Raw genomic sequence first — 18,753 nt, 5'->3', positions numbered from 1 at the left:
TCTCCAATTGTTATATAATTTACAGTTTAGAAACTGCTAGTCCAATAGTACACACCTATTAATATTTCTACATTGTGTTTCTTATTAATTACCTTAAGAATACAGAAGCTACAAGTGGCTTTCCTGGTAGTCACCCAACCTTCAATACCAGCACCATAATGACAATCTATAGAAGATCAAATATAACTAAATTACTCCAAACATGACTCAGAAAGGCCTGAAGTTTACCATGCCACAAATAATGAAACTGTACATGACAGAGTCATTTTATAGGAAAGGTTCCACATATATGAATGAAAACAAAATTAATTATCCAGAGAATATAAGAAAAGCCCCAATTCAAGGAAGTCTGTGGTAGAGTTCAAGAGAGGTGTATTTGAGAGCCAATATCTCACCCACACGCATATGAAATTTAATGAAGATCATTCAGGTGGCTTGCCAAAAACTATGTTTTTAAAATGAGCCTCTGGAGCAATCACCACTGAAAAGAATCTCTAGGAAAGATGTAAAACTGACTTCTGAGATTGGAAGTTTTTATAAAGAATAAGAGCAACTATCCAAGCTAGCTCAGTTGGTCAGATCACAGCACCAACACAGAGTAATAGTAGACAATAAGCTCTTCCTGATTAAAGACGATGATGTCTCCATTGCTAGATCTGAGATGCTCCAGTACCAGTTTCTTCTGTCCCTTTCTTTGCATGGGGTACACTTGCCTGGACAGTGTTCTGGGACGGCCAGTGAGTCTCCCCAGCACACCAAAACAAATATGTATGAAGCTGCTACTTCACACAAGGCACAAGCAGGTGAGTGTTTCTGTCTGAAAAGCTGTCTGTGACTGAGGACCTTGTTCAAAAATTAGAATGTATTGAACAACGCAAAGAGAAATGGAGTTGTAAGGGTTGTGCAGGACTTAACAAATATCAGAAGAAAATTAAAACTCTTCTGCTTTGCATGGCACAGCTGGAGCAAGTTGACGTTTGCCAGCCTTGCCTCTACTTGAATCCAGCACTGTAAATGAAAAAGTACATATAGCCTAGATGTTCCCAAGTGCTGTGGTCACAGCTGACAGGAAGGGCTGAGCAGACTTGCTTGCAGTAAAGTGAACTTTAAAATGCAATCCTGCGTACCTGTGGTTCAGTGTGAAAACCCACCAAGCTAGAAAGCGAAGGTATCTGACTGAAGGAGGGAGGAAGATGTTAGACTTTTCCCTCTGCTTCTTCCATGACCAGATGTCTACAACTGTTTTTGATTCCCTACAAATATTGACTCCCTTTATGGGTTTTAGTTTTTCAGTTTAAAAGATATTATTTGAAAATTAGGGTATTCAGAATAAATTCCTGTGTATGTTCAGGAGAATAACTTGGTTACAGGTTATGTAACCAATTATATAAAAATTGCATTATAAGGAATCTACTTTCTGTTTTACCAAAACACAGAAAATAGTTATAAAGCTGCTCTGTGTACCAGGCACAACTTAAGTAATTCTTGTTGGACAGCTAAGTCACTGGCTAAGATTCTTGAAACATTACTGTCACTACTGCCAACAGCAACAAATAGAGATGAGGGTTGATATATTTGATAATATTGTACCAATATGCACTACTGCATATTGGAATTCAAGATCAGCCATAATAGTCTTAGAGGAATATATAGAAAAATATGTGTGAATATAACTTCCTGGCTAAACACTAGAATGTTCTGTCCAATTTTTATGTCAATAGTTTTCGATAAGCAATTCTCTGAGATACAGATTCTGTACAGAAGAAAAAAGAGTTGGAAAGAAATGTATGTGTATATATGTGTGTATATGTGTGTGTTCTTGTTTAAAATATTTACTAGTTTAGTCATGATTCATTTTAAAACAACAAAACATATGTAATCGAAAATGCAGATATCCAAAATACCAATAAAATTGCAATCACAGCATTGTTACAATAAAGAGATCTGTGCTTTAACAATGAAACCTGAGAAGCCAGACAAACATATACTTGCTTTGATTTTTATTTTTGTGCGCTTGAGTTTTCCATACAAAAGATTTTTAAATTGTAATAACTGACCTGTAAGAAAGTGTTTAAAATATGATATAGTTTGAATTACACACACACACACACTATTAAAGAAAAAAAAACATACCTTAGACTTTTAGTATATTAAACTGGTTGATATCTCAAGCTTTTAGCATCCATAAACAAAGCATGAACTGAAAGTAAGATACTTATTCAAAATATAAGCAGCCCAATTCTTCAACAGGTTGTATTTGTACAGTAGAGACCATGTCTTCGCTTCCCCATGCTCCTTTCACCATCCCTTCATTTGGTTAAAGCCGACAGAACTACCATTGCTTCCCAGCTGGTTTAACAGTTCTCTGCAGTGTCCAGTGTTGCCCTCTGCATCATTTTATATCCACTTCAAATGCATTAATGGCCAGACAGTAAAATGAAAGAACAAAACAAACACCCTTCTCTCCAGCCTCCTCCTTATCAGACAGAAATGCCTAGTTCCCAGGGAACTCCTTGGGGTAAGTGAAACAAAATATTTTAAGATGGAAGAAAGACTGATAGAGCACACACAAATACCACACTGTGTTTCCATCTAGGGTGGGTAACACCCTTCAATGTGAAGGAGAGAGGCATGGGAAAGAGGTGCAGAGCTACAAAGAGAAAGGAGAGAGACCAGAGAGGTGAGGGAGGAAAGGAGAGATTACAGAAGAGGAGGGGTGAGGAGGTGGGAGTAGAGAGAAGAGTGACTGGAGAGCAGAGAGGAGAGAAGAGACAGGGGAGAGGGGAGTGGGGAGGGAAGATTTCTTGATGCAGTGAATGCAAAGATGTTTCATAGAGCAGCATGGCACTAGGGAGGGAGGCAGGAGATGAGAATTCCACAAGCTCTAGATTCATACACAGAGCTGTCATTCAGAGAAGGACCTCTACAAGGCCTTGGAATTAAGCCTTCTGTCCTGTTGTAGCATTGAGATGTTTGCTGTTACTGAGTCTGCCTTTGACTGTGCTTTGTAATGAGAAAATGAAGGTTAGAAACTCATAGTAACTGAAGTAAAAAGGAAGAGAATCATCTTCCTGAACTGTTCTTACATAAATATTATACCAGGTTGTTTTCACATAAATATTATACCAGAATATATTGCAAGTAGAAACACGTGTGCACACAGTCATCTTTCTTATCTCTGGCTTTATAATTAATTTTATTCTTAGAATTTTTTGATTTTCCATTAAAAAGTGAACTAGTCTCAGAATATGTTAGTTTCATATTACCTGGAAAATCCATTACATCACTGACAGTCACAAAGTCCTGTTTTAAAACCAGTTATGGTTCTGACAATTATGGGATGTTGCTACAGGCTAGGGTAAATAGAAATGGCCAGGGATGTTAACTAACTCCTTTCTGAACAGTCTGGGAAAGGGGGGAAAAGCTGTAAGTTTCCCCATCTGTTACTTCCTTTTTGGCTGTAGAAAAGTGAAATTCTGTGAGAGCTTTTGAATGTAAAGCTGTGTCTGCTTTCTCTCTGTCTGTGTACCAGTTATGCGACATTGCATAACTGAGTACAGAGTAGGCGGTTAGCGTTTACTATTGATTTACTCTATGCCACCTAATGAATTCAGGACACTAAATAGAAAAGAGCAGAAGGCAGGGAACAAAAAGAGAAAGGGGATGACAGGGAGGAGAGGGCCAGGAGGGGAACTGGAAAGCACTTGCAGAGGCAATCCTAAAGCAGGGATAAGTTCCTTTTTTTGTCTTTTGCTTTTAATTTCCTTTGGTCCTGACTTTCAACTATTGTTCAGGTCATAGGACAAGGTGTATGCGCTGGTACCCCAAACAGTAATTGTGGTATTCCAAGCTTATTTCTAACACAGTTTACTGGCAGGTCCATGTGTCAAAGTACTAATGTTTCAAATTACTGAAAGCAGTTCCACTAAACTGACAAAACTTCTCTGCCTGTAGCAATTTGTCACTTGCAGACTGATTTGTGAATCTCTGTGATAACTACTGCTATGGCCCCACTAGTTTTCCTTGCTGCAAAAATTCTTTCTAAGATGCATGGGGTATTGTTAGGACAAAGATACTTCCTGTTTAGCCACATATTACTTTGCAAGGTATTTGGTTTAGCCGAACAGCCCCAAGTTAGAAGGAAATAGCCAAAGTGAGGAAGAACACAAACATCAGCTGCAAAAGAAATGGAAATAACTCCTTAAACTGTGTGTCTGTAGACCATGTAACTCTGGCATACCTAAGTTGGACACTGCTGTCAGTCACTATTGCTTAGTGTTTTCCATGCTAGAAAATGAGCTCCCAAAGTTTATACTAAGAAGTGTCCATGACTTTTACTCTCCCTGTAGGTACAGGACGCTCCAATACCTGTAGGTTCTTCTAAGGCTGAGATCAACTACTAGGATAAGAAAGACAGAGGAATTCTCTTGATTAAGCATAGGATGACATCCATCCCGTGTACAGACACTATCGCTGATGCCAAGAAGCGCTTGCTGGCAGGAACTTGGTTTAGCTGTTCCCTGAGAGGTTCTTCTAGTACCTGACCAATACAGATGCAGACACTCATAGCCAACCATCGGACTGAGCCAGGGGACCCCAGTGGAAGAGCTAGGGGAAGGACTGAAGGAGCTGAACCTCCTATTGCAACCCCACTGGAAGAACATTATCAACTAAGCAGAACACCCTGAGCTTACAGAGACTAAACCACCAAACAAATAGTATACAGGGAGGGATCCATGGCTACAGATATGGAGCAGAGGATGGGAGGGGAGGCCCTTAGTCCTGTGGAGGTTTGATGCTCCAGTGTAGGGACATGCTAGAGTGGTGAGGTGGGAGTGGGTGAGTGAGTGGAGGAGCACCTTCACAGAGGCAAAGGGGAGGGGGGAGAAGGAAATGGTATGAAGTTTGTGGAGGGGTAACTGGGAAGAGGGATATCATTTGAAATGTAAACAAATAAAATAAATTAATAATAATAATAATAATAATAATAATAATAGAAAGCTAGGTGGGGGCCTTATTTCCATCTTGGAAATGTTTTGAAGTGGAAACTAGGAAATCACAGTTATCTGAAGAAAAGAGGAAACTGGGATCATTTCTGACCATCCTGTTGTCATCTCTTCCACATGATCAAGTGAATACCTACTCCAACCTTTAGTCAGAGATGCTGAGCACAGAAGAATACGCACACAGCTCTATACCTAGTGCCTAGTACACTCCAACAACTTCTTTGTGCTTACCAGATATTTGCTGAAACTGTGAAATGATTATGGAAGAAATATTTCTGTAGGAAAAGAAAATAGAAAAGCCTCAAATCCCATATTTCAATGCTTTCTATGAAATCTTAGGCTGTTTTTCTGTATCATTTATTTTCAGGCCAAATAATGATGTAAAGGAACCATGAGGCAGTTAGCTTGGGGTCAGTTGACTTTAGTTCCATTTTATTACCAAAAAAATGCTTTAGAAAAAATTATAATGCTGATAACATCAGCAAAATGTGTGCCCCCTTTTACCTGTCCTTTCAGCCTGGGTTTCCAACTCACTCCTGGGCACAGACAAGTCCATTTTAATTTTCATGGACACATTCTAAAGGAAAAGTCATGGGATATCAACATAATTCATCTTTTAAAAATACTGAGAAGAATGTATCCACTTAGTAACGGAAGAGAATACAGCTTTTTGTTGAAGGGCAAAGCAGGTTGAGTTTTGATTAGGTTATGCAAATTTAAATTAACAGAAGGGCAACCAAGAATATACTGATTTTCATTTTCTTGGTTAAACAGGAGTTTTATGAGAAAAATAAATTCTGGATCAGGAAGACAGAAATGCAATCTTGCAGTTAATTGGAGAATAAGACCTTTAGGAAAGAAATTACAGCTGCAATTCTCCAAAACCCCAGTTGAAGATTCAACTAAAAGTAGGCTGTGGAATGGCAGTCATGCTTCCAAAGCATGGGGTACCATCTTGTCAGCACGCTGGAACTCTGCATGCGCACACATCATCAGAAGACAGTGTGTGTGTGTGTGTGTGTGTGTGTGTGCGTGCGTGTGCATCTGGCCATTCCTTTAATGTAAATAAGTTCAACTTTTCGCAAGGAGCATCTCAGCAGTGTGTCAATGGCATAGGCTGCATGGCTTTTAAAACAAGACGAGCACTTGCCTGTCTGCTGCATTTTATATATGAAGATCTGAAGGCTAGGGATTAATTTTTCTGAGGAACATTCACGTTGAGAAAGAGCTGGGACTGGTAGCTAAAGCTCACTCGTAATTTTTCCACAGCATAGAGTAAATCAAAGCGTATAAATTGAAGCTTATTTTAAATGCCATAGGGATCAATTTCAAAGGATTCTTTTATAAAACACAAAATTCTTACATTATGTAAAATGTTCACCTCAAAGCTATCTTCTACTTAATTTTTTATCTTAAACGTGAGTCTACTGTTGAAACCTTACTTCTCTTCTCACTGCTGTTCTTAAGAACTTAGATCATTGAGTAGACCTGCTTACTGTCCCCTGTGTCTACCTGATGGATTTCTCCTGACTTCAAGATCCACCCTCTTTCTGTTTAGTCACTCTTTATTCCTGTTTTCATATGGAAGCTATTTTTTTGTTAAAAAGCTTTGATATATATTGAAATTATAAAAAAATATAAATAAGAGAAACTATAAATTCAATAATACATTATCAGTAAGTCTTAGGCAAATATTACCATTTTTAAAAGTGTGACATGGCAGTAAGCAGTAAGGGTAGTCTACAGCTGGCAGGCTTCCCTCTTAAATGCTACCACTGTCTCGATCTCTGAATGGTCAATATGGACATTGGGGCCCACATAAAGTATCTCACCAAAGACAGAAAGCAACATTTTTTGATCTCTAGGCCACTAATTTCCCACAACAGCAGGTTGCCTTTCAGTTCCCTTTATGTTCTTTTCATCCCATAGATGCACATGTTTTCGAGTAGTTATGGCTCAACAGGAAAGGAACCAGAGAAATCCCAGTAGCTTAATGCGGCTTAATGATGCAGGTCAAATGCTCTCAATTCCAATAGAAGTTGGAAAGATGCACACTGAAATTTCAGTTACGCAGTAAATGCAGACTAAGAAGGTTAAAAGCAAACTCGGCCATGAGAAGGAAGTCTCTGGTTATTAAGGGTATGGCTGCCAGAATCCTGTAATTAAGATCGTGTCATTGTTTCCATTATGAACCTGACTCTAACGGGATTTATAATTCAGCTACAATGATTAATTCTAGGCTGAAATGCAGTTCAAGTATCTGACAGTGGGATATTATGTTTTGTTCTTACTACCTAAAAAAGAAAACATTCAGCAACTATTCATCCATCCCAATGGCATTGGCCGTCGAGCTCACAGGTTTCCCTAAGAACAGCAGTTCATAATCAACAAGGTAAATCTGCAGGAGCCAGGGTGGAATAAAGGATGCTAATCTGGCATGAGAAGAATAAAGGGGCTGCCTATTAACTGAAAAGGCTTAATGTATATCACTTCATCCCACTTTACTGGTGTAAAGAGGAACATACGTAAGTAGGAAGGTCTCCTACTTATTTTGGCTAACTCTTTTTTATGATTACAATCCCAGGAAACAAGAATTTTTGATTATTTCTTTAGAACTCCTCTCAGAGTGATAATTAGATGAGAATTAAAATGTTTCCTTGCTCTGGTATCCATAGCATTGTCTCCTAAGTTATGTGGTGGTAAAGGATGGAGATAAAAAGCAGTTACGAAATCAATAGGTCTGAAGAAATAGGCTCTACTGGGTATCGTGGTTTAATGAGAAATGTCCTTCATAGCCTCAGACATTTGAGCACTGCTTTCTTCAGCTGTTATCAGGATTTGGGAAATGTAGGTGATATGGCTTTGTTGGAGGAAGTACATCTACCACTGGATGTGGGCTTCCAATCAAAAGCCTCACCTACTACCAGTTTGCTCTCTTCATTCTGTGTCAAGTTCTGAGCTTTCATCTTGCTGTTCCTGCCACATGACCACATGTCCATGATGTCCACACAGTTATGGACTCTCATTCTCTAGAACCGTAAGACAAGCAAACTCTTCTGCAAGTTGCCTTGGTCAGGGTTGCTTCTTACTGAAGTAGGCCAAAGCAATTAATACACTGAGTATATTTTACATCTCACAGTGTCCACTCGTGTTATTTCATTTAAGATCAGCCTACTGTGAATTACACTGCAGTGTCTTACTGATTAGCAAGCAATCTAATTACACACTTGTTATTATTCTATCTAAGAGTGTATTAAAGGTAATTTAAAAGTTAAGTAAGCCCTGAATTAGGATTCATACCCCACACACACATACATCACATTGCACCAGAACATGAAGCAGTCTAAATGAAAATTCTTCCCTGTCAAAGAAGAAAGCCAACTTATACTCCAAGAGGTAACATAAGTGATTCCCTCAAAAGTAAGTCCTTGTTTTCCTCAGTTCTAAAGTCACTCCATGTTCAAGCAAATGCCATCCTACCATGGACACCTGGAAGATGTTCAGTGCCTTAGAGAAGGAATGCATTTTCCTCGGATTCAGTAAGTCACCTCAAGGTTTTTATTGCTTTAAATTTTTCAATTAAGATTTTATACTAGATAAGAGTTTTTAAAATATAATGCATAGAAAATCAAATGATTAGTACAATCTTATCATTCCCATATGTGTACACAATTGTTTTTCTGCTTGCCAAAATTTGTGGCAATTAATGTTAAATAATTAATGAAAGATACACAATACATATATTAATCCAGGAGAAAAGAAAACAAATGAAAAAATAAGAAGAGACTATATACCCATAGTTACCCTTAGAATTCGAATCTTAATATATTTATTAAGCAAAAGAGGTCATACATTTAGTATGGTCATATGTGTAGTTATTTTAATAATGACTCCCCTTTTTGGCCTTTACTGCATCTTTTTATATGGCTATGGTATATTATATGTTTTCCATTTTTAAGTAATTTTTATCTTTAAAGATTCTTTATTCTTCATTATGTGTATGTGTGCGTTTATGTACACAATGCACATGCAGGAACACACAGAAGTCAGAAAAAGGCGTTACATCCCCAGAATTAGAGGAAATGGTGAGCTTTGATGTGAACTTTTGTCCTCATCAAGAACAGCAAGTTCTAACACCTAGGCCATCTCTCCAGCTCCTATTTTCAATTTTTAGTTTGTGTATACATGTGTGTTAATGTGTAAGGATGTGAACATGAGTGCAGGTACTCATGGATGCCAGAGGTTGTGTAATGCCAGATGTGCATACTAATAACTGAGTTCAGGTCCTCCGGAAGAGCAATACATGCTTTTAACCACTGAACCGTATCTCCAGCCCCAATGTTTTTCTTACAAATAATCATATTTAAGGTAACATTACAGCTTATCATGCAACCAAGAAAAACATTTTAAAGGACTGAAGTATAAAGCACTATACAGTTTACGTTTACCTATTAATAAAAAGCATTCTTTAAAAAATGTATGAAATCAAAATTTTATTCTATTTTATTCCCACAATGTAGAATTCGGAGGCTGAAGCTTATATGAATTTGTGTGCATGTGTGTGCCTGTGTGTGCAAGCACGTGTGGGTGTGTGTGTGTGTGAGAAAGAGAGAGACAGATGGAGGGGGCATTTCTAATAGTACAAATATACCACTTTTTTTGTACCAAAGAATCAGAAATAAGTATGAAAAGAAAACCTAGTCTAACTTTCAAAGATTCAGCAGGGGTGACACCTGGACCCTTTGACCATAGCCCACACTTTCCCTTATTCCTGGGGTTTGGCAGGTAGGTAGGTAGGTAGGTTACATACTACATTATTGTTCCTAGGCCCCTCTGAAGTCCCAGGTCCATGCATGTGCACATACCTACACATGTCCTTAAGACCTTTGGATATTTAAGAATACTTGTAAAACCATTGCTACATAAGGAATTATCACAGAGTGGGTGCAAACAACAGATGTAACAACTGAACAGCTTGCAGGCTGCACTGCTCCCCCCACAGCTGTACTGTGTCTCCCTCACACCAGATTGGAAGCAAGAAGGAAGGAACACTAACTCCTGGTTTAGGAGAAGCAGAGAGAGCTGGAACCTTCTCCCCTCTCCCATGCCCCAACCCCATCAGGAAGAGCCACTGTATACTAAACACTGAGGAATGCAGTAGCAACAACCACTAGGACTACTTTGTGACACTGGAAAAAGTGGGCTGTGTGTCTGCACGGGTCCAGAGGACATCAGATTCCAGCTTTTCTAACTGCTTTGCAACAAAGCTGGGCAAGAAATGCAGCCCTCGAGGGAAATAGATATAGTTTATGGAAAGATGATTTTTAAAATCATATTTAAACACATGACCAAGCTATAACTTGTGACATTAAAAAGTAAAGTACTCAGTTACTTGAACCAGCTGAAAACAGCTCACACCATCCTCCTCATAAAAACAAAGTAAAACAGCAAAAACCTCAGGAGCGATGCTTTCGCCTGTGAGAACAGACAGTGATCCAGGGTAACAGATGGAAGCCATTTTAACTCTCACAGCACACTCACTGAGCACAACTGCAAGCATCCCCACCCTCTCACTGAACAATGGTGACTCTGGCCTTGTGCTTCAAATACCTCCTTTGGGAGCATTTTCTAAGACTTCAGAGGGGCCTAGGAATAATACTGTAGCATGGAGCCTACCTACCTGCCAAACCCCAGGAACAAGGGAAAGTTGGGGGCTGCGGTCAGAAGGGTCCAGGTGTCACCCCTGCTGAACCTTTGATACTTAAGAGTAGGTTTTTACTTCATACTTATTTCTGATTCTTTGGTAGGAAAAGTGGCATATTTGTACTATTAAAAATACCATACTACCTACTATCTAAAAACTTTCACAAATCAATTAATTAAAAGTAATAAAGCTTCCTGCTAATTTCGCCTCAGAGTTGAAAGAAAGGTTATTTTCTTACCTTACACCATGTCTTCTGAACTGTCAGTATCATTCAGTCAAAAATTTCAATGTTAGTTCACTGATTTTCAACTCTTTATTATGAAGCTTGAAGCAGTAATGAAATGGTGCTGATCTGCGAGCTTTCACGCTATATAACGTCTATATTTATATGCTTATGCTTCTATTTGGATCTATATTTATCTGCTTTATCTGCCTACAGTGCATCTGTTTCTCATACACACAGACATATATTTATATATATACACACATACTGTATATATATGTGTTAAATATAAACACACATACCACAAGAATGTATTCTAGTGTGCTTCCTTCAGCGGCCATGTAGGTGCATAAATACTCAAACACATGACAAATTTACAAAGAGCAAAAGCATACATGCAAATATAGTCGTTGAGGGGAAGCACAGCTTATGAGGAGTGCCGTCTGCCACACTCGGCTGTTGGCCTTTAACTAACACTGTTCTAAGTCACGTCACTGGTCATCCTGAGGAGAAATATCTCTGAGATCAAGTCCATGTAGACAAAAAGAAATAGAAATCCTGCATTCCTTCTCACTCATTTTAGGGAGGGCAAACTGAGGTACCAAGCGATAGAGAGCTGGGAGTTGTCAGAAGCATTACCTCCTGAGCAAAGGCCTGTGTGCTGTGCTGAACTGAAGTAATGAAACTCAGTTCACGGTTAAGTCATTATCCTTTTCTGCTACCCTTCCATCTCTTTTTCTTTTTAAGATTTATTTTATTTTAAATTATGTTTACATGTGTGTACCTGTGTGCTTATGAGTGTGGCTGTCCATGGAGGTGAGGAGAAAATGTGAGATCTCCTGGAGCAGGAGCTGCCTGACGTGGATGCTTTGAACTGAACTTGGGTTCCTGGAAGAGAACCCAATCTATCGCTCTATCTATCTCCATTCTATACACATAAAGTATAAGCAACCACCATTGCTTTAAACATTTTGCACATACTAGTTCATGTAATCCATATAATTTCTCTATAAAATAGGTATTATGGTTACTTTTCATTTTGCAAATGTAGAAGCCTTGGACTCAGATCTAAACAACTAACCCAGGCTGGTAGTCAGAAAGGCTTATTAGCTCTTATGATTCTCTTTTCTTTTCTTTTCTTTTTTTTTTTTTTGAGACAGGGTTTCTCTGTATAGCCCTGGCTATCCTGGAACTCACTTTGTAGACCAGGCTGGCCTCGAACTCAGAAATCCCAAGTGCTGGGATTAAAGGCGTGCACCACCATGCCCGGCTAGCTCTTATGATTCTCAAGCGCCCTATTTTCATAGTAGACCAAGATAACTTCCTATTATACATATGATTATCATATCAATGCCAACCCAATCTAACCAATACAGCCTAATGATCATATAAATCTGATAAATGTTTTAGGAGACATAATAAGCTGAAAGCAGGGGTTGACTCAGTGCCTCTTTCATCAAAGAATCACAGGAAACTGATAGCACTGACCCAGAAAGAAAACAGAGGTGCAAGCTGATAGAGAAATGCAAAGGAATGGAGAACCACAGCCTACTCCTCTCTGCATTTGGAAGAGCACTTCTAAAGCAAATATCAATTAAAAGTACAAGGTAATTCCCCCAAATTGTATTCTGCCGCACTCACAAGGGCTAAGGACAGACCAAAAATGAAGTAATGTCTGTATATTGTAGGCAATTTTCTCCAAGTATCATCAGAGGAATCCCAAAACAAAGGGTTTTCATACTTTTGCTGATGATACAAAACTTTATATAGGGAGGTGTCATATATAAATTGAGACTCCATGGGGCATACTACATCCATAAGCTAAAACTTGGAAGCTATACTAATTTATTCGTGAAGTTCTTCACATGTGTCATAATGATATTTACTTTGTATTTGTGAATTAATCAAGATTTTCAAGACAAGCTTTAGATGTTTGACACAAATAGTACATTTTACTTGACTCCTTCAGAACATACAATCCATACCTATAGAACACAGACCAACTACACTGTAGGGTGTTGCAGGATATTTGATTACATCATGAACCCCAGGATTATATTTTTACTGAAAACAATGTTTCTAGTCGCTCAGCCCTTAGCACACGCCTTTAATCCTCTGACCGGAATACAGACATGCTCTTAGTATACTTCTTTAATCCCAAACAATAAAGGTAAAGTTAGTCTGTAGAGGGAAGCAGCCATGTTTGAAAGTGATATCTAATTGAGTGGCAGACAAAGTGATGAATCAGAGAAAGATTTGACAGAATATCTATGACCAACTCTCATGGGAAGAGACACAAAAGAGAAGCTACTTAAGAGAGCAGTGCAGAGAAAAAGAAAGAAGGCAGTTTTACTGGGACAGTTGTACAGAGACAGGTTAGAGAGAGAGAAAGAAAAGGTGACAGAGAGTGAGAAGGAGCCATAAGATTAGAACAGGTTGCCAAAGTTAGTATTAGTCTAAGCAAAGCAATTCAGCAAGAAACTGAGTGAAGCTAGATCGAATCAGTCAGCTTGGACAGGAGTTTGAGGCAGAACAGCTGAACAGAACAGAACCAGCCATTGGGAAATCAGAAAGAACTAAAAAGGGATACGTGTATTCTGCAGTAAGTCTCAGAGACTGAAAACATTCTAGGGCTAGATTAGATTTATAGAGGCTATAAGCTTCCAGAACTAGGCCTAGGTTAGCAGACTGAGGCAGTTAGCCTCCAAGACTACAACTGCAACAGAAGAATAAAGGTTATTTTAACAGAAGGGCTTAAAATCATAGGTAGATTATGCTTTGAAAATGAAAGCTAGTTGTGGATTTGAATCTAAGGACTGGCAATATTTATAAAAACCTCTATGAATCTGGTTAACTAGCTGAGGAATGAACAGTTGCCCATTTGTAAGACCACTGTTAGGTTAGAGTCTATCCTGGCATAATGTCCCCCTTATGAAGTGGGGCACTATTAACTATTATGCATTTAAGAAGGACATTTGGATATAACTTTCTATGGCACAAATGACATAGAACTCTCTTGGGAATAATAGATGTGAAGTAACATTTTGTGGTGGTTTAATGAAAGATTAACTTCTTGGTTATTAGATACAATCTAAATAAAGATAGAAATAAAATTATTTCATAGTGTCAAGTTTTAAGTAGAAGATCTGAGTTATTTAAAACTCCCTTGGCTTTGTGATTGCTGGTACTTTCATTTAACAATGGGGCAAAATGACGCTCTGATATATTCTTAACATCAATAACAAGAAGGATGGTGAGGATGACAATGATGGTATGGAAAAAAAACCACAATCAGGGATAGGTAGGATCTCTGCCTTCTGACATTCTGACATTTCCACAGTGGCCAGGAGAGTAATAATTACCACAAGGTCACAGTTACAAAGGGCTATGCTTTTCCTGGAACTCTCTGAGATTACCCACAGAGGCTCCAAATATTAGGTAATGCTGTGTATATCTCCTGAGATAATGAGGCTGAGTCAGGGTTAGGTCAGGGTTTCAGGTTAGAGGGGTGGGTGAAGGGTAGTTTTCAGGTTTAGTGATGAGGACAGTTTAACTTAGGCAGAGAACAAGCTCCAGAGCCCTTCATGTGAGGAAACAGAAGACACTGACACTGCACAGAGAGGGTGGCTGCAGACTCTCTGGGACTCAATGGCTAACTGCCTCATAGCAACTCCCCCTCCCCCTCCATTCACATACACTGAGAAATGAACCAAAAAGCCCAGGGTGCAACATAAATCCTGCTATCCCAATAACACACACAGATGTTCCACCACTGTTTTCTTTTATGCACATTTTAATTAAGAGATCAGAATCAAGCATTAAAATGTTATTAAATAGCTTGTTTACATGTTCACTATGTGTCATTTATTATGCATTTTCAGAAGGACTACTGGAAGTTTTGAGTCATGGCTACAGGAGTCCTACGAACTCTGGCCCTTTTAGCTGACCAAGTATGTTCAAGACAGCTTTTCTGGCCCAGGCACTAGAATGAGCGCTCTCACTTCTTTAACTCTCAGTCAGGCAGCTCCCATTCCCCATTGTACCCCTTGGCAGAGTGACAAGCTGCACTGTGCTGCTCTAACACTGCAGGAGGTCCTAGGTCCTTAGCAACCTTTCTGATTTTTTCACAAGAGGCCCAATTCCAAATACTCTCCCATTGTCCTCACAAGAAAATGGTCTGCATACCCGCTTTGTGTTCTTTCCCTGTGCTACTTGAAAACCTCAGCAACACTAAGCTACCAAATGAAGAACCTTCCATCCTAGGAGTTACACATATGTCCCTGGACTAGACACAGTGGGAGACATGGAAACAAGTAGGCTTTTTCTCTTTAAGCAACAGTGACTATTTCTAGTTTATAACTTGTCTCCATTTACTCCTGTCCAATCCTTTGAGTACTCTCTAGTATTCTAGGATGCGTATAAGCATATTCACAGTTCTTCATTTCCCAGATCCCATGAATATCAAGACATTCTTACCACCCACCTGAATACACAGACCGCAGGTGTCCTGCAGTCTGCACAATACAGTTTAAGTACCTTTACCATATGGCTTTATCCTGGAAGTCCAAATTCATATTATGCCTCGTGAATCACGGTACATAGAGTTGTGGGTTCTCAGAGGGCAGGACTCTTATCACATAAACCTGTGGCTCAGTGCCTACCACAATGCATGTGGCCTGACTATAGGAGGTGAAAGTGCTTTTCCTCATTTTTCTAGTTTCTTATCCAGGGTGGACAATGCTTGTCCAGCCCTGGCAGTTAAAAGAAATCCACAGTAATCCTGTTGTCAAGATTGTTTATTTTACTTACATTGTCTTAATTGCAGCATCAATGACTGTAGGAATGATCTGATTGCTCTGGGTATAAACCTGACACTTGAGGAAGTAGGTTTGCTATGACCACAGAAGAGACAGTGCTCAGAGAGGAGAAACTGCAGGGTTTTAATATCCCCTCGAGAAGGAATTCTTAAGAAATTACCACAGAAAGAATGAAATTGGCTCAGTGTTCTGGCAAGTTATCTAGCAACATGTGTCAAAAACTTAGAGGATATGAATGTTGTTATCCCAGAAAGTGTATATCTATGGTCTAAAGGAAGTAATCAAAAATCTACATACAAATTTGGAAGCAAGTATGTTTATCATGTTTCTTAGGATTGTGAAGAATAGAAAACTTTATCTGACAATAGAGTGTTGATTAAATAAATGATAATATAACCATTTACTGGCACGGTGTGCAAATACTAAAAATATTTGGATACTACTTAGTGCCACAAAGAAAACAAATAAAAAAAACCAAAATCTAAAAGTATATAAAAAGAAAATTATTGTATAGATATATAATCCTCAGTTAAATGTTGTCTTAGTTAGGGTTTTACTGATGTGAACAGACACCATGACCAAGACAACTCTTATAAGGACAACATATAATGGGGTCTGGCTTACAGGTTCAGAGGTTCAATCCATTATCATCAATTTAGCATGCAGCATCCAGCATCCAGGCAGACATGGTGCAGGAGGAGCAGAGAGTTCTACATCTTTATCTGAAGGCTGCTAGGAGAAGACTAGCTTCCACACAGCTAGGATGAGGGTTTTAAAGCCCACAGTGACACACTTCATCCAACAAGGCTGCACCTACTCCAACAAGGACACACATCCAAATAGTGCCACTCCTTGGGTCAAACTTACCACAAATACCATTGATGTAAATATTTGAAAAGTATATCTAAAAAATTGGAAGCAGCAGGAAACAATATACCTGGTTGGAGGAATTGTGATTTTTATTTCTTTTGAAATTTCCCATAATTAAGGTATATTAATTTTATGGTAAAATACTGCTTAATAAATATTGTTAAATCTATCCAAGCCTTTCTTCTCAAGGCATGAAGAGACTGCACTAGTGTAGGAGTTGTCCTCCTAACTTTTTAAAGACAGTGTCAAATTCTTATGCATCAAGTGTTTGGGGAAATGTAGTTGTTGTAGCTACTCTATCCCTCAAATAAATAAGACTTTAATAGCTGAGTGATGTTAATCATAGTCCCCATCATAGAAAAATTACCAGTGTACTGTTAGTTAAGGATGAGGAATGTTCAGAATTTGGCTAGAGATTCTGAGGCTGTTGATTCAAAAGTTTGGTCCTAACATTTGCCTTAAATTCAGGCTTCCTAGTATTACTAAATGCCATGATATTATATTAGATGGATTCACAACACAACATGTTTACTCTGAATTACAGATTGATTACTATTGATATATCTGCTCATCACATGTAGATGTTGTAGAGAACAAAGCACAGAGGACCAAACCTGTATGCTAATATATTGTAGGTTTTGAGACATCAGGAGGAGGTTAGTTCAATGTAGTCCAATTCCATGCAGTAAATGAATCATGCTCTCTCTTATACCTATACTTCCTTTAAAGGGTTACCATCTTTTAGTGTCTCTTACTCACGTGCTCATATCCAGTCATACATGATTTGCAAGATATTATAAAGTAGAAAAATGAAGGAGACATGACAGGTCATAGTTGTTCCCAGATAATATGCCAGGATAAGAATAAAGTATATTAGTAGTAAATGAAAAATTAGGTGGGTATATGAACAATAGCTGAGTCATGACACTCAGGAATTTCAGCAAGTCTTGATGAACTGCTGCTGCAAGAAGAAACTGCTCTACTTAACACAGCATGTGCAACCCAGGTAGAAGTAGTAACTACTTAATGTCACAGATTTATGAAGGAGGAATCTTCTGAAACAGTCTCCCTATGGGGAAGTAAGATTTCCAGCCCAATCCAATGCTTATAACCAAGATCTCCCAAGCTATACAGCCTCTCCATTCTCAGCTCCACAAGCCTCAGTGAAGTACACTGAGCTCAGGAGGAACTATGGGTGGGTTGTGACTTGAAGCTCTAGGTAGCCATTATTCATTCATCTCTCCTAAACCAGGAAAACAAATTCTGGTCCTGCTAAGCTGGTCTCCTTCATCCTTGCTCAGCTACAAAGAGAAAGGTAGATTTTATCTGTGTATATCTTCCTGTGACTTCTCTTACCTTGGATGTCCTGCCTGTCCCTTCCCACCCATTTAAGTCATCTGTACTTCAGAAATTGGGCTCAAGTTCAAGCTTCAATTTTATTATATGTTACATAGATTTCCTCACTTAAAAAATACTCCCACCCCCAAAATAATAGGGTTTCTCCTCTACCGCATACTTGAATGCAGACAATAATTGCATTTATACACCTCAGTGTGATTAGGATCTCTATATGTCTTGAGTAAATATTCATATTGGTTTACTGGTTCACTTTCCACACATCAGGGACTTTAAAGAAGAGAGAAATGAATGAAATTAGTACTTAAAATCATATAGGATGTGCATAATTATCTTTTAAAACTTGCTCAGGGCTCATCCCTTACTTGCTTTAGCTTTATAAAGAAAATATGTAAGTAGAGAAATAAAAATATTTTAAATGTCCTGCCCTAAATTCTCATCGTTGTTCCTGTGTCATGTATCCAACTACTGACAACAGCACTTTCCTTGTATAAAAATCTCAAACTCATCAAGCCCCCTAATTAAATCAATATTTTTCTTCTACCAAATTTGCTCATAACTCCATAGCCCCCACAGCTTCCAATTCCCCAATGCTAATACTTTTATTTCTCCAGTGGCTTAGGTAAAACATCTTTGACTCATTACACTTGTGGTCTCTTTCTGTAGATATACTAGCAAGTTAGCAGAATTGATCTAGCTTCTCTTTGCTGTAAGGTCACTATTGCTGTGGTAAAGTATCATGAGCAAAGCAACTTGGGGAGGAAAGGGTTTATTTGT

The 18,753-nt window shown here is 38.6% G+C and overlaps 1 protein-coding gene across 22 annotated transcripts in view; it reads right to left on the bottom strand.

Moving 5' to 3' along the window:
* Nucleotides 1–18,753, bottom strand: part of Zbtb20 (zinc finger and BTB domain containing 20) — a 765,654-nt gene that overhangs the window by 347,179 nt on the left and 399,722 nt on the right. The window contains exon 1 of one of the 22 annotated variants that reach the window (XM_029470522.2): nucleotides 93–117. The exons of the other annotated variants lie outside the window; for them this stretch is intronic. The gene's annotated coding sequence lies outside the window, so the exon portion shown is untranslated. Of the gene's footprint in view, nucleotides 1–92; nucleotides 118–18,753 lie in introns of those variants that run through there. 22 annotated transcript variants of the gene reach the window in all.

The sequence above is a fragment of the Mus caroli genome, unplaced genomic scaffold (assembly GCF_978045245.1).
Source record: "Mus caroli unplaced genomic scaffold, Mus_caroli_1 scaffold_17, whole genome shotgun sequence".
Taxonomy (NCBI): Eukaryota; Metazoa; Chordata; class Mammalia; order Rodentia; family Muridae; genus Mus; species Mus caroli.
Note: the sequence above shows the minus strand (reverse complement) of the source record. Positions and strands in the feature narration are given on the sequence as shown.